The sequence below is a fragment of the Pecten maximus genome, chromosome 9, assembly GCF_902652985.1.
Source record: "Pecten maximus chromosome 9, xPecMax1.1, whole genome shotgun sequence".
In the NCBI taxonomy this organism is placed as follows: Eukaryota; Metazoa; Mollusca; class Bivalvia; order Pectinida; family Pectinidae; genus Pecten; species Pecten maximus.
The window spans coordinates 21,598,260-21,614,727 of record NC_047023.1 but is presented as its reverse complement, the minus strand read 5'-3'; the positions used below and the strand labels follow the sequence as shown (position 1 = coordinate 21,614,727).

At 39.3% G+C, this 16,468-nt stretch overlaps 1 protein-coding gene across 2 annotated transcripts in view; it reads left to right on the top strand.

Annotated features, from left to right (window-relative positions):
- Positions 1-16,468, top strand: part of LOC117334410 (cAMP-dependent protein kinase type II regulatory subunit-like) — a 73,224-nt gene that overhangs the window by 41,799 nt on the left and 14,957 nt on the right. Inside the window, exon 2 of one of the 2 annotated variants that reach the window (XM_033894012.1) lies at positions 6,837-6,920. The gene's annotated coding sequence lies outside the window, so the exon portion shown is untranslated. Of the gene's footprint in view, positions 1-6,836; positions 6,921-15,282; positions 15,731-16,468 lie in introns of those variants that run through there. The other variant, XM_033894011.1, reaches the window with a different exon arrangement.

Below are 16,468 nucleotides of genomic sequence, written 5' to 3'. Positions count from 1 at the left end.
ATTTTATGGGAAAAGGCACGTGTTTAAATGTTATACGTGATTTACACTTAGAAGTAGATGTTGAAAAAACGTTGTGGATTTCAGCTCAAAGTCTTAATTAGCGCGACATTTCTTTGGATGGTGCTAATTCCAAGTTTACGCGTATCGCACGATGTGAGGTCACTAACAACCGATTCCGTGGATTTATTTGATCTTGTGACGCAAGTTAAGCATTTTGTCGATCAAATAGAACAAAGGGAGCTGATGACATGATTTGCCAACTTTTGCCAGAGTAACGACCTCTAACTTGACTCCAAATCGAGAGTAACGCAGTTGAATTCCATACAACCCTATGAAGTTAATACCTCATCCCGAGGATAGGGTAACAGTGGGCTTGATAGATCGATATAACTTACTCGTTCTCGGGGCGAAAGATTTACCATTCTGGGAAGCAATCGGCCCAACGTATTGCTGAATCTCCAATTAAATTCGGTCATTGGTTTCTTAGCAGAAAGCAGTGAACAGAAATGAATTGGTTTGGTTTGGAATCTGTAAACAACTGTTTAGCTGTAGTCTGTGTTCACTATATTCTTCTGGGCCAGAACGGACCTTTGTCTGTCCTATACCGCTTATAAATGGACCAGTATTTCCAGTTGTAATGGGTAAATAGTGTTTTTCTCACCTACCACGCCTGCTGACATACAGTGTAATATGAACATAACTTCCGGTATGAAATGAACATGACTTCCGGTATTACACTATTTCCAGTATAAATGGAGCTAATGCTAGGACTATGGCATTAGATATGCTAAGAGCATTACTTGAGATATGCTAGGAGAATGATTACCCGGTATCTAGGAACGTGACTTCAGTATCAAAGGAACGATACTTCCGCTTTGCTAAAAGCATAACTTCCGGTTATCATGAACATGACTTCTGGGATATTAGGAGCGGAACATTCAGTATTCTTATATCAGCGTATGGCTTTTGTTGCAATAAGCATGCCAAAATCAATGTTTCTTTATAATCCTGAGATAAATGACATACGCTAGTACATGTAAATCCCCCTACATACCGGTTATCTAGTAGATAGTTTTCGTATGACAGGAGGTAACAGCAATGGAGCGTGTCATGAATTCTAAGATGTAATGTTCTGAGCTGACAAAATGGCACGTAAACCGGACAATGTTTATCGATAAATTGCGATTATAAATATGCATGAAATTGCCGAGTCAACTTTTAAAAGAGTTTTATTTTGTTTCAGTTTCCGCCGTTAGAAGCCTATTGTCACCCTTGTTGTACGACGTGACAGATTTGTTGCGCGTGAATTACTCGTGTGTTGTATTGATAAGACGGATACAGAACACGAGGTCTCATATTACGTAGTTATCATGATTGTTTCGACCAGCTGAGAGGGAAACAATAACTTTATCTGTGTGTCAACGTCTCGAAGGCTTATGGTGTATGAACGTTGTGCACAATCCGTACTCTTTCTCTTAATACATCTTAAAACTCCTTTACAGTTAAAACTGATCAACAATTATAGGTAATCATTTTCTATCACAGACTTACCAACAAAGTACCGTGACTAAAAACAAAAGGATGAACCATTACAAACAACGGTAAATGATTACGTTTCACCAATATCACAAACAATTGTTTCTGAACGGAATTCCATAACCCCGTCAGCTCTAACAGTGTCGCGTGTGACCCGCGCGTAAAATGCCCACAATTGTACTGCGAAAGGCCTACGTGCTGCTTGTGGAAGCGGTAGCACACGACTGTAAGAACAGTTTCACCCAATTACGTAATTAAATCAGCAATAAAGTGGATAGTATTAATTAGACAGAATCAGTCAAGAGAGGTTAACCATTGCTGGCCACGGAGACCGCTATAGGCAGTCCCAAGTGCTGACAGCTTTCGCCTTGCGTTAGGCGTAAGGCGTTGATGATTGCTCGAGCAGAATTGAGAATTAATGCGTTTCCAAGACAATTGACCTCACAGAGCATTCCTGGCCCAGAGTGTGACATTCTATGTTACGTTCCGTCTGTAAGAAAGTTATCGGCGTGTTCGATGCATTTCGTTATCTTAGAAAACCGTTTTCCTTTTCTGATTTTCTTTTTCAGATTTGATTAATATGATAACATTCAGCGAGTTTCCGCGACAAATAAAACAATAACCTTATCCAATGTGGGGCTGAGACATGCTACCCCTCTTTAGTAATTCAGTTTTTGTTGTGCAAGTAAACAGAAATGATGACGCAATTGTAACTTAAGTAGGGGGACGGAGGGAGTACTGAAATAAACTTAACTGAAGGAAAAGGGGGGGGGGGGGGGGGGGGGGGGTGTTCAAATAGAACAGACATAGATACACAAGACACGCGAAGATTCTTGCGTGGGAATTATCTACATTTACCATTTACAAAAATTATGCAGTGCATTCAAATAGAACAGACATAGATACACAAGACACGCGAAGATTCTTGCGTGGGAATTATCTACATTTACCATTTACAAAAATTATGCAGTGCATCATCAACTTACGATTCATTTCCTTGTTTGTTATCGGTCAAACCATTAATCATTGTTTGATTGTGACGTATACATGTATCACTTACAAAATCCCGTGTACGTGAATACATGTATGACGTATTTACTCGTCCCTGGTGATCAGTATTTCAGTATAGTTAATTAACTTGGATGTCTGTTCTAGACTTTGGCAGGAATTCACCAATTATGCAATGCATGAATTAAAGGTATCTTTAAAATAAATCCCAAGATCTGTATGAAGTGGCTATTTTTAATATCGAATCTACTGTTTCAAGTTACACACATAAAGTCTATGGGCGATTAAAATAGAACATACAGATTGCAAATCGGTACATATAAAACAAGCACGTGGTACAAGTTTTTTTTAATTGTGTTCCATTTGAAACCGGAAATGAACAGGCTTCCGTTCATTCTGAGAAGAATAATGGCTCTGTGCTTTGGTGTGAATAGTCTTTAAATATTATATGGAAAGCACGAGAGGAACGCGTTTGCTATTTTCATCATAGGTGGCGTTCAGATAAAAAGTGTAATAGTCAAAGTATTTGTATAGAACGAAATTATGTTGTGAATTGTCAAAGGAATACTGTTTCCGCGTACATGTACATGTAATGTCGCAAAATTAACTTTCACAAAAAGTTCCCTTTATCCGTAAAGTAAATGTCATAACGTGAAACTTTCGTATGAGAACGCGAAAGGTCCCTGTGTCATCTCTAAACGAGTGAACCGGCGTCTTCTAATGGGTACAGGACATGATACACATTGCAAACCCCGATATAATGGCTACAGGTTTACAGTTGTACCGCGAGAGGAAGGAAATTCAGTATATACAACGATGTGTGCAATATCTTAGTGATCCATCTTTACATAGGACAGGTGATGTATCAGGCAGTATTTTACGTTTTCAATGTGGAAAAATACTAGTAGCGTACTTGGCGAAAAGCACTGGACAACACAGCTAATCGTAAACTCTACAATATGCCCTGTCTGGTGGCCAGGCTACATCATTATGAGCGTCTTCTGTTAACGACTTAATCATTCGAGTCATCTCTATCCTGTCTGACTTAATCACTCGAGTCACCTCTATCTTGTCTGAGTTAATCACTCGAGTCACCTCTATCTTGTCTGACTTAATTACTCGAGTCATCTCTATCCTGTCTGACTTAATCACTCGAGTCACCTCTATCCTGTCTGACTAAATCACTCGAGTCATCTCTATCCTGTCTGACTTAATCACTCGAGTCATCTCTATCCTGTCTGACTTAATCACTCGAGTCATCTCTATCCTGTCTGACTCAAACACTCGAGTCACCTCTATCCTGTCTGACTTAATTACTCGAGTCACCTCTATCCTGTCTGACTTAACCACTCGAGTCACCTCTATCCTGTCTGACTTAATCCCTCGAGTCACCTCTATCCTGTCTGACTTAATCCCTCGAGTCACCTCTATCCTGTCTGACTTAATCACTCGAGTCACCTCTATCCTGTCTGACTTAATTACTCGAGTCATCTCTATCCTGTCTGACTAAATCACTCGAGTCACCTCTATCCTGTCTGACTTAATCACTCGAGTCATCTCTATCCTGTCTGACTTAATCACTCGAGTCATCTCTATCCTGTCTGACTTAATCACTCGAGTCATCTCTATCCTGTCTGACTTAATCACTCGAGTCATCTCTATCCTGTCTGACTTAATCACTCGAGTCATCTCTATCCTGTCTGACTAAATCACTCGAGTCACCTCTATCCTGTCTGACTTAATCACTCGAGTCACCTCTATCCTGTCTGACTTAACCACTCGAGTCACCTCTATCCTGTCTGACTTAATCATTCGAGTCATCTCTATCCTGTCTGACTTAATCACTCGAGTCATCTCTATCCGGCCTGACTTAATTACTCGAGTCACCTCTATCCTGTCTGACTTAATCACTCGAGTCACCTCTATCCTGTCTGACTTAATTACTCGAGTCACCTCTATCCTGTCTGACTTAATCACTCGAGTCACCTCTATCCTGTCTGACTTAACCACTCGAGTCACCTCTATCCTGTCTGACTTAATCACTCGAGTCATCTCTATCCTGTCTGACTTAATCACTCGAGTCACCTCTATCCTGTCTGACTAAATCACTCGAGTCACCTCTATCCTGTCTGACTTAATTACTCGAGTCACCTCTATCCTGTCTGACTTAATCACTCGAGTCACCTCTATCCTGTCTGACTTAATCACTCGAGTCATCTCTATCCTGCCTGACTTAATCACTCGAGTCACCTCTATCCTGTCTGACTTAATCACTCGAGTCACCTCTATCCTGTCTGACTTAATTACTCGAGTCATCTCTATCCTGTCTGACTTAATCATTCGAGTCACCTCTATCCTGTCTGACTAAATCACTCGAGTCACCTCTATCCTGTCTGACTTAATCACTCGAGTCACCTCTATCCTGTCTGACTTAATCACTCGAGTCACCTCTATCCTGTCTGACTTAATCACTCGAGTCACCTCTATCCTGTCTGACTTAATTACTCGAGTTACCTCTATCCTGTCTGACTAAATCACTCGAGTCACCTCTATCCTGTCTGACTTAATCACTCGAGTCACCTCTATCCTGTCTGACTTAATCACTCGAGTCATCTCTATCCTGTCTGACTTAATCACTCGAGTCACATCTATCCTGTCTGACTTAATCACTCGAGTCACCTCTATCCTGTCTGACTTAATCACTCGAGTCATCTCTATCCTGTCTGACTAAATCACTCGAGTCATCTCTATCCTGCCTGACTTAATCACTCGAGTCACCTCTATCCTGTCTGACTTAATCACTCGAGTCATCTCTATCCTGTCTGACTAAATCACTCGAGTCACCTCTATCCTGCCTGACTTAATCACTCGAGTCATCTCGATCCTGTCTGACTTAATCACTCGAGTCATCTCTATCCTGTCTGACTTTAGATTTTCAAATACGGGAAAATGAATAAAACTGATTTAAAAGATTTCTGTTAATTTCAGTAAACATTTTTTTAATCCGGGTATTGATATCCAATGGTAAAATTATCAATGAATTTCCCTTAGTTGGAAACGTGGAGACACATATTTCCACTACTGTTTTTGTAACCTGTTTGACACGTTTCTGTGTCAACCTAATTAAGACCACTGCACGTGACACGTTTCTATTGACAATGGTTTCTGTATTTGAAGATGTTGCGCTATTGGAGATGAAGAGTTAATTGTGTAACGCCTCTCCCCACACATTTATATTTGTGAAGGCCACGAGCTCCTGCAATGCTACACCTCCTTGATGAGGTACCGTGTCTTCTTACTGCTGTGATTTTCCATGGGCCAGGGTACGTGTCCAATCGGACTTCCTAACTGTAAATTAGTTTACACGATCTACCATGACCTCACACTACTTAATTAAAGTGTTTGGTTTAACATTCGTTCCTATTGACATTGATTTGACGCCGACCTTCATAGAGTCGTGTCATAATTTCTGATGTTGAAACAAGAGGAAAAAACAATGGATTACGCACTAGATGATGTATAGTCTATACTCAGCTAGGCTGGCTCTGACTGTAAAATGTTTAAATTATGATACATTTTGTACATTGTATGATTGTCTTATTCTAAGTTGCAAAGTACGTGGAACTAAGCTAGTTTAAGATTTAAGCTGATTTGTTCTTTACAAGCTTCAGTAAACATTGATATAACCTATCTTTTTGCAAAATAAATTGAATTCATAGTTATAGTTCTTTGCAAAAACTTGGCAGCAAGATATTTATATCTTTTCTTTGTTTCCTATCTTCTTTTGTCCCCATGATCGCTCCTTCCGGGCCCTCTCGGTGTCCGTGACCGTCATGCAGCTTGATCATATAAGACCCCCTGACCGGTCGAGTTGGCCCTCTTGGTCCCCGTGATCGGTCAATCTTGGTTTCCGTGAGCTGTCAGGCTGGGCCCTCTTGGTCCCCGTGACTGGCCAGGCTGGGCCCTCTGGGTCCCCTTGACTGGCCAGGCTCGGCCCTCTGGGTCCCCATGATCGGTCACTCATGGTTCTCGTGACCAGTCAGGCTGGGCCCTTTTGGTTCCCATGACCGGCCGAGCTTGGTCCTCTTGGTCCCCATGACCGATCGGGCTTGGCCTTTTTGGTTTCCGTGACCGTTCATGCTTGTTGTATGGAAACACAGTGAAAATGGACACATCTATGCAATATACTGGTGACTAGACCTTATTGATTCAGACCATTCCTTAGTAAACTTTGTCTTACCTGATATATATCGCAATATACAATGTCGTAACAATGTCATGTTTTATTTCAGAACCGACTGGAGAACGACTGCTGATGCAAAATCAGAAAGAAAGATTTCCTGTTGCCATGGTGTCCTGAGTTGTTACGTACGAAGGTTAGTATTATAGATAACAATGTGGTTTTCATGGATAATGAATGCTCCCCATGAAAGGATTAATTATCAAACAATTCCTCAGACGTCTTTTATCATTGATCCATGGAAACCCAACACATTAAACAAGATCATCTCAAAAACGCTTCTAGCCAAAGTGTATAACAGTGTTCAAAATAGATTTCTGGTTAGCCGGGAGTTACCTCCCTTAGAAAACACAATATCCTGTGTTATAATTAATATTCGGTGAGCTATATGGCGTTAATGATTTATTAATTTGGCGATACATGTTGACGTCATATTTACGATAACAAAGATTGTAAAGTGACCGATATCCTGTTGATGTAGTTATTGGACAATATTCCTCATCCGTTATCGATTTCACCCTCATCCATGAAGTTGGCTGTACGGTAGTGTTAGCCGGGTCGGAGACCTGATTCCTGAGACACCCCGAGGGCAGATGCATATACACATTATTATTAAAACACGACTGGAAAGTGGCACGGTAATGAGGGCATGTGGTCGTTAAGAAAGTTGCCCTTCCGGTAACTATTATTGGTGTTACATGCATGCAGATAAGTTAAATGAACACATGTACACATTTTTGTATGTATATAATTCTCTACACTTTATATGTTTATGAGAATAAAATATTGTCATTGTCATTGTCATTGTCATTGATGGATGAGAATCATTCAATAAACAGCCAGTAGATAAAACAGCGAACCCAGGATCGCAAGTGCCACCTTTTCCCGATAATAAACACAGCCCAATATTTTGGGTATATCGTATAGTTAACAAATAATGACGTCACCTTTCCGATCACGTGAGTTTAACGAAGCACACCATGTTATGCTACTGCCCTGACCGAAATGGCTTCTGTCAGTTTACCAAAAAAACAAAATGTCGATATGAATAATAAGTTCAATTCACTAAAGATAAAGATGCAACGGAAAAAAAACTTGATACGTGTATGACATGGCATGGTTACATTGACTTAGACTTGGAAAACTATCGTAGCTCTGATGATATCACGATCGATGATGTCATAGTTCTATAATGTGAAATTATCACAGTGGATGACGTCATAGTTATCTAATGTCAAATTTTCACAATGGATGACGTCATAGTTTTCGAAAGTGAAAATGTTACAGCGGATGACGTCATAGTTCTCTAATGTCAAATTATCACAGTGGATGACGTCATAGTTCTCTAATGTCAAATTTTCACAATGGATGACGTCATAGTTTTCGAAAGTGATAATGTTACAGCGGATGACGTCATAGTTCTCAAATGTCAAACTGTCACAGTGGATGACGTCATAGTTCTCTAATGTCAAATTATCACAGTGGATGACGTCATAGTTCTCTAATGTCATATTTTCACAATGGATGACGTCATAGTTTTCGAAAGTGAAACTGTTACAGTAGAAGACGTCATAGTTATCAAATGTCAAACTGTCACAGTGGATGACGTCATAGTTCTCTAATGTGAAATTATCACAGTGGATGACGTCATAGTTCTCTAATGTCAAATTTTCACAATGGATGACGTCATAGTTTTCGAAAGTGATAATGTTACAGCGGATGACGTCATAGTTCTCAAATGTCAAACTGTCACAGTGGATGACGTCATAGTTCTCTAATGTCAAATTATCACAGTGGATGACGTCATAGTTCTCTAATGTCATATTTTCACAATGGATGACGTCATAGTTTTCGAAAGTGAAACTGTTACAGTAGAAGACGTCATAGTTATCAAATGTCAAACTGTCACAGTGGATGACGTCATAGTTCTCTAATGTGAAATTATCACAATGGATGACGTCATAGTTTTTGAAAGTGAAACTGTTACAGTGGATTACGTCATGGTTATCAAATGTCAAACTGTCACAGTGGATGACGTCATAGTTCTCGAATTAAAAACTGCCACAGTCGATGACGTCGTAGTTTTCTCATATCAAATTAATTAATACATTGGATAACGTCATAATTGTCGAATGTCGAACTGTCACAATGGATGACTTCATACATATCTTATGCCAAACTATCACAGTGGATGACGTCAGAGTTACCGAATGTCAAAATGTCACAGTGGATGACGTCATAGTTCTCGAACATCAAGCTGTCACATACTCTGTCATATCAAACTATATCTTCAGCTGTGTAACTGACGTCATTGCTATGTGTTTCTAGACAAGCTATTTGACAGTTGGTGACGCCAGAGTTCAAATGGTTCTGACTGATGCAGTATTTGTCGACCGTATTTTGAAAAGTCAGCCAGAATATAATATGATTTTAAACTAATTATGTGGGTAGAAATAAAATTCTGAATAACATGAATGCTGGTAGCAAGAACGAATTTCCTGTGGAGTCGAGCTATCGCTGACGAAACCGTCTCCGTGACACGATAAGACGTTGCTCTACAATTGTAGTTTTCTCTTTGGACAATATGAAGCGCCTCTGTAAAAATGGATTTATCACGATTGAATTCAATATTGCGGATTATTTATAGATGAGCAGACAGATTTTGTATAGATCAAAACCATGCAGGTAGCAGACTGATTTTGTTTCTCGTAAATCATATCAAATAACACAAGCCATTACCTCTGGTTATAAGATACCAGGACTAGATATTGATGTCTGCATGTAATTAGCCCTTTTGATAACACGCAATACTCTGCGTGTCTCCAATACGGACTTTTACCGTTGTTTATTGAGAGCATTTATAGAGAATACCTGAAATACGGAGGGTTTCCGGAAGCAGGCAGTGACGTATACTTAGACGCGCGCGCCGAGCTATTACACGTGACTCCCTGCTGGCCACTGTTAAACCAATTTTATGCCACATTTGTCAGCGTTGATACATGTCGTGTATCTGACAGAACTTATCATGACAGCAGCGATCAGTCATCTGGTATACACTTACATGTTTCAATTGTTTTTTTTTATCGAGATTGCAAGTTTGATATGGTTTATCTACTTGTAATACTTACATATAACAACATAGATATCTTCAGCGAGCGGCAGTGATGGCTGCCTCGGTGATCTTTGTCTATGTGTATGGTGATGAGTCAGAATGTCTGAAGATTTTACACAACCACTCAATGGAACCCAGATTAATCCTCTGAAAATTCTTATAACATTCATCTTTTTATTTGTTTTTACTAATACTATTCGAGATAAAGAAGTCATTTTCCACCGAGATGCACGGTGCAGGTCTGGATAAACAGAAATTACACAGAGGAAACAGATACCTGCACTGATGTGCGGTTTAAATGCAGATACATATGTTGTGGGGTGAGGGGTATGACGCTTGTCGTGTACAACTTACAAGGGTACCTTACTTATTATTTTTTCTGCCGGGTAATGCTTTACCTGAATAATACACAAGGTAATGTTTAACCTGTGACATCCACGGTAATGATTTTACCTGTATAATACATACAGTAATGATTTACCTGTATATAATACACACGGTAATGATTTACCTGTATAATACACGGTAATGATTTACCTGTATAATACACACGGTAATTATTTACCTGTATAATACACACGGTAATGATTTACCTGTATAATACACACGGTAATGATTTACCTGTATAATACACACGGTAATGTTTAACCTGTGAAAAACATGGTTATGATTTACCTGTATAATGCATACAATTGTACAGTAATGTTTAACCTTTGACACATGGTAATTATATATCTATATAATACACACGGTAATGTTTAACCTGTGAAACACACGGTTATGATTTACCTGTATAATACACACAGTAATGTTTAACCAGTGACACACGGTAATGATTTACCTGTTTATAATACACAGTAATGTTCAACCTGCAACACACACGGTTATGATTTACCTGTATAATACACACGGTAATGTTTCACCTGTGACACACACGGAGGGGATTTTACCTGTAATACACCCTCTTTTGTTTGAGAGAGGGAAAGGTAGGTTTCGGCGATTGTGTCGTATTAATTGCGGAGTTATATATTTTTAAGGTTTTTTAGACGACTGTACAAGGGTTATAAAACATTTGACAAGTGGACATACCATAGCAATTACACCTACTTTCAGCTTCGCCAGACTTTTTGTTCAAAACCTTACAGTTTGTTTTTTAAACATTTTGACACAAGCTTAAAAACAATATTTGACGTTCAGTACAGGATGTATGATGTGCATTTTCTATTGTAACATGTTTGTTTTACATCAGTGACAGGCTTTTAGACAATCCTCATCTGTCAATACACCAAAATACAACAAAGGCGAGTAACTCAATCGGCTAGTAAAACAATCCGATTTGGGGGAAATTTTTATTGTCGACAAACCGTTCAAGATATGTCGCTAAGAATGATCGCAATGGAAAGATAGATATTTTTCTTTAATTTGGTGTATGATTCAATGTATATCATGTCTCCAGGCTTAATAAATTATCGGAAAATTGTCAGATTTCAGTTCGTCGGACCCCCATCTGTCCAATGAAAAACACGCAATCTCTGGTGGGAAGGCATGTCGACACTTCAGCTTCTTGATGGAGAAACTTAGGTAGAATACAAACTTACATATAGACTAGTATATCAACTCCGCCATGTTTTAATCTGCATAACACATTTTGTAATCTGAAAAATGTGATGCAGATTCATGAAGCCTAGCGACAGTTCTGCTGCATGATTTATTTTGATTCGTACACCACATTAAAGACTTATTATCTGTCTGTCGGTTGAGACCATTCATATCGACATGTTTTGAACGATTTCTTGACAATCACAATTTTCCCGAAATTTGGCTATTTCACTAGACCGATAGAGCTATTACCATTGTTTTTATATTGGATGTTTGACAGCTTTGGGCTAAAGTACATGTGCATCTCTTGCAGACTGTGAAATTACATATCATTAACTGTTTCAAATGTGAAAATTGCCATAACACATGCAGACAGACTGAAGTTTGTGAATTAGAAATCGAAATGAAATCCGAATAAGGTATTTGCTTATGGGATATACACTGATGTTGACTTAGGAGAAGGAGGGGAGGGCGTCTTTGCTGATTTTCCATCTCTTTGTCCAAACAATTGGGTTGTGGTTGCCTAATAAAGAAATATTGTGAGGTCAGCGATCGCAGTTAAAGCATAACTTGCTGCCCCTCTGGAGACCCTTCACACGTGTTTCTTTTCTTACCTATACATATGTATGTATCTTGCATACATATCTTTCATAGCCAATTTGAGCTATATTAGGGGCTTCTTGTTTGCTTTCAAAAGCGTCAAAAGATATAACGTCAGCAAAACGAAGACAAAATGCATTATTGCTGTAAAGCTACTGTCCAGGGCTTCTTGAATGACCACTCAATTGACCAGGTAGACTGACCGCTAACCCCTAATTAAAGCTTATCTCCACCTAGTTTGAAACTTACGGTCTGGCCAAATCAGGAATTGGACATATCCTAGATTCATTTATAATTCTAATATTATAAACACAATGGGCCACTCTATTGACCAGGGAACAGTTGCAATTTGTAATCCGGTGCCCTTTATGCACAGTTTGATTAACAACGAATTGCGTTAATTGTATTGCATTGATAGCCAGTGGCTTTTATAGACATGTTGGTTTTTTTACATCAGTAAACGTCTAGCTGTAATACTGACCCATTACAATGAATTTTTTTTTAGTCTTTCTCGTCTAACTAATGCGCCTCGCGGTTTAAGGATGTTAGTGGAATATATATCCAGCCCCAGGGTGAAACAGCTTACAATATATTATATATCCAATATACATGTACTAGACGCGAAATTATTGGGTTATCATATCATGAAAACACTGGTGTGGGTAGTTAGAAATTTGTATTGTCAATATCGAAATACGTACTTATTTCGAACAAGCTCTTACCATCGAGGTTGCCTGTCCACATGAAATACCGTCATCATGGTGGCAACTTTCTAGATTAATGCCAAAAATCAACCCTTCTTCATACTTAACCAAATGCTAAGCACAACCCCCTTCCCTCCCCCTCCCAAGTCAGCTTTTTCTTCAATAATAGCATCACAACCTTTAGCGATGCTGATGCTGAATGTGGATGTATTGCTAGTTGCTATAGTCCGTGCACCTGTCAAATGTTCTTTACCCTTGTGGTCCGTCCATGTATTTACTTACTGATGACAAGGGCGACAACATCAAGTACACGGTGATATCGGGCGATATTATTTAGATATTTCACATATCGTGTTTTTTTCTGACGATTTAGTGTTAAGTCTCTAACTGATTTGCTTTAACACGTCGTTAAAATCCTAATCTACATCACTCAGTATTCATTTTGCGTGTCTAAATAGTTTTATTTTCCTCAGCAGCACGCGAATTCTACAATATACATTTAACGGATATTATTTACGCTTTACATTTAAAAATAGGTTATCATCTTGGATATTGAGATGTCGACTAGCAGACTGTTAGGCGTTTCTGACTTATCGGAATTGAATTTTTACTTGTTATACTGGAAGTAGGTCACGCTCACAAAACGTACGTATCGAGACTCTTCTGAGACCAATAAACGATAATTGTGTTTATGACACCTGAAGCTCGAGTCTCCATAAACAGGGTTATAAATCCACGGAGTATAAAGACGGGAGATAAGGGGTTTAACCCTATAACCAAACAATCGAACGAGTAGCGAGCTTACGTCAAATCATAAATTATAGATGGAAATCTGTGTCAACCTTTGCTCAAAGTAAACCGCAATTTCTACCTTAAAAGGATTTTAGGAGATGTTTGACCATCGACTGGGCATACTGTCCATTCCCTAAGACCTTTGGGTAAATCAAAGGATGCATGTTGATTGTTCAGCATACAAATGTAAAATGTGATGTACCACTTTGACTTCAAAATCAATGAAAGAGTCTTGTTCGTTCATAACAATTGCATGTGGGGAGTATAATGGGGTGTTATGTAGTTTAAATGAACAGGCGAGAAAATGTCACATACGATATACAGTATATTAGAAGGTGGGAACCTTTCAAATCTAAAAAGAATTAATCACGATTTGTATGTTCTCTCGCCATATGAAGAAATAGATTTTGTCTATGCTAGACTCCCACGTACATTTCATTGTTCGCTGGTGTGTTACGTAGCTATGCTATGAATGCAAATTCATGATCTTGAAGCCACACAATGACGAAAGGCTTCACCTCTAATTGCCAACATAATTGGATAAATCTATAAACCCCCTAAACTACTTAATTATACCCGTGGATATACAAGTTTTTATGTATTCGTGAAATTATACTGAAACGGCATACTTTGAATTACTAGTCAACAACGAGAGTCATTTGTGCAAGCTTTCATGTAGAAAATTTCTGTTTCATAATAAGACAAAACCGCGGTATATATCCCCCTTATTATGACGTCGATAGTTGACCTCGGTAAGGTGACGTCAGTAGTTGACCCAGGTTAGATGCCGTCAAAAGTTGACCCCTGTGTGACTACGATAGTTGACCCCGGTAGGGTGACGTAGATAGTTAACTTCGGTAAGGTAACGTCAGTAGTTGACACCGATTCGGTGACATAAATGCAAATATAGTACACCTCGGTCAGATGAGGTCAGTAGTTCCTGTAAGTTGACGTCAGTAGTTGACGTCAGTAAGGTGACTTCAGTAGTTGAAGCCGGTAAGGTGACATCGATATTTGACCGCGGTAAGATTACGTCAGTAGTGGACCCCGGTAAGGTGACGTCGATAGTTGACCTCAGTAAGTTGACGTCAGTAGTTGACCTTGGTAAGGTGACGTCGATATTTGACCACGGTAAGATTACGTCAGTAGTGGACCCCGGTAAGGTGACGTCAGTAGTGGACCCCGGTAAGGTGACGTCGATAGTTCACCTCAGTAAGTTGACGTCAGTAGTTGACCTTGGTAAGGTGACGTCGATAGTTGACCTCAGTAAGTTGACGTCAGTAGTTGACCTTGTTAAGTTGACGTCGATATTTGACCGCGGTAAATTGATCTCGTGAAAGCTTTCGTAATATATACCTGGCTGGTTTGATTGTTCAATGGTAATTAAAATATCGTTCGGTTGAGAATTTAGAAAAAACTATAATCACTTATTCAAAAACGAACCAGCTGTATGCAATTAGTAATGATTTCGTCATAACGATTTATCTTTGAATGGCGACCTTAAATCCATCCGACATTTCTATCAATTCATACAACACTTCAGGCCTGCTCACAACATCGATTAGCTTTATACAGAGACTAATATATCAGTAGGCACTCATCGACATTCTCTCGCATAAAACTTTTCCTAGTCGAACGCGCTGATCCCTGACAGGGCACGTGTATATTAAGTGTAAATCGAACGACATGTTATGAGAATGTAAAATGAAGAGATCCACTCCACACATATATTATATAAACGGCGCTTTATTAAATCCCATCACGCAACTGTCGTTTAGCCGTGTTTAGTGGGACAATATCATTTCAATGCGTTGGGAGTTGTAATAGCGTTCCTGGACATAAAGCTGAGGGACGTGTAAATATACGTCACGTGGTCCGGAGACAGTCGCCCATTACAGGGTTGGGGTGCAGCAACACAACAGCTTCAGCTGACTGGCTATGGTTTTATCGGAGTTATCGACAGAACACACGGCACTTCATAGATATTATTGAAAATCAGGGTTGTGTATAGCGTAATGCTACGTCTCTGTGGGTGGAAGAGTGCAGAGCCAATCGAATGCACCCTAACATAGTGATATACTATATGGACTATCGGATAAAATACAGATTTCTGAATTTGCTTGATCGACGACTGTTCAGGTAAGACCACTTATCTTAGTAACTGAAAATCTATTATCAGATTTTATCATAGGTTTATAATGTATTTCCGATATAGCTAGATGTAGCACTGTACAGTATAACTACTGCCAGCTCGCGCTTTTGCGTCCATGTCACTTACGAATACAGTCTTAACAATTATGTGACCTTATAAGACAATATGAGTAAGGAAATGATAATGACCTAAACACAAGGAATCCAAAGACTGATTTATAGGACGTTAAACATCAAACACTGGTTCCGTTGAGCCGGAACACCATCTTTGCCGGTGTTTACAATTGGAATACTTATACAAACGCGGGTGAGGACTTTTGTTCGTTAAAGTTAATTGTTTCCTGTGCTATATAAATCAGTGTTAGGATTCACATGTAACGAGCACGCGCCTCTAACACAGTAATTAACTTAGCTGTAGACAAGCCGTCAACACTTTGCTATGAGCAGCAGATGGAACGCTACTCTCTCACCTGATATGTGTACATACCGCTGTTCTATCCGTGTGAAATCCACCTTACAGTGTAGAAGGCCGCCAATTGAACTCATCAATTTTCACATTTACGTCATAATGCAACAATAGCATGACGTCACGACCTCGGCAGTACACTGTAGATAATCTGAAATGAAGTTGCCAGATTAACTCTTAACTACACACTCGAGCTACTTATACTTATTTTTCAAACAGACTGATTTGGTTACAGGATTCGTAACATGAAATTGATATCA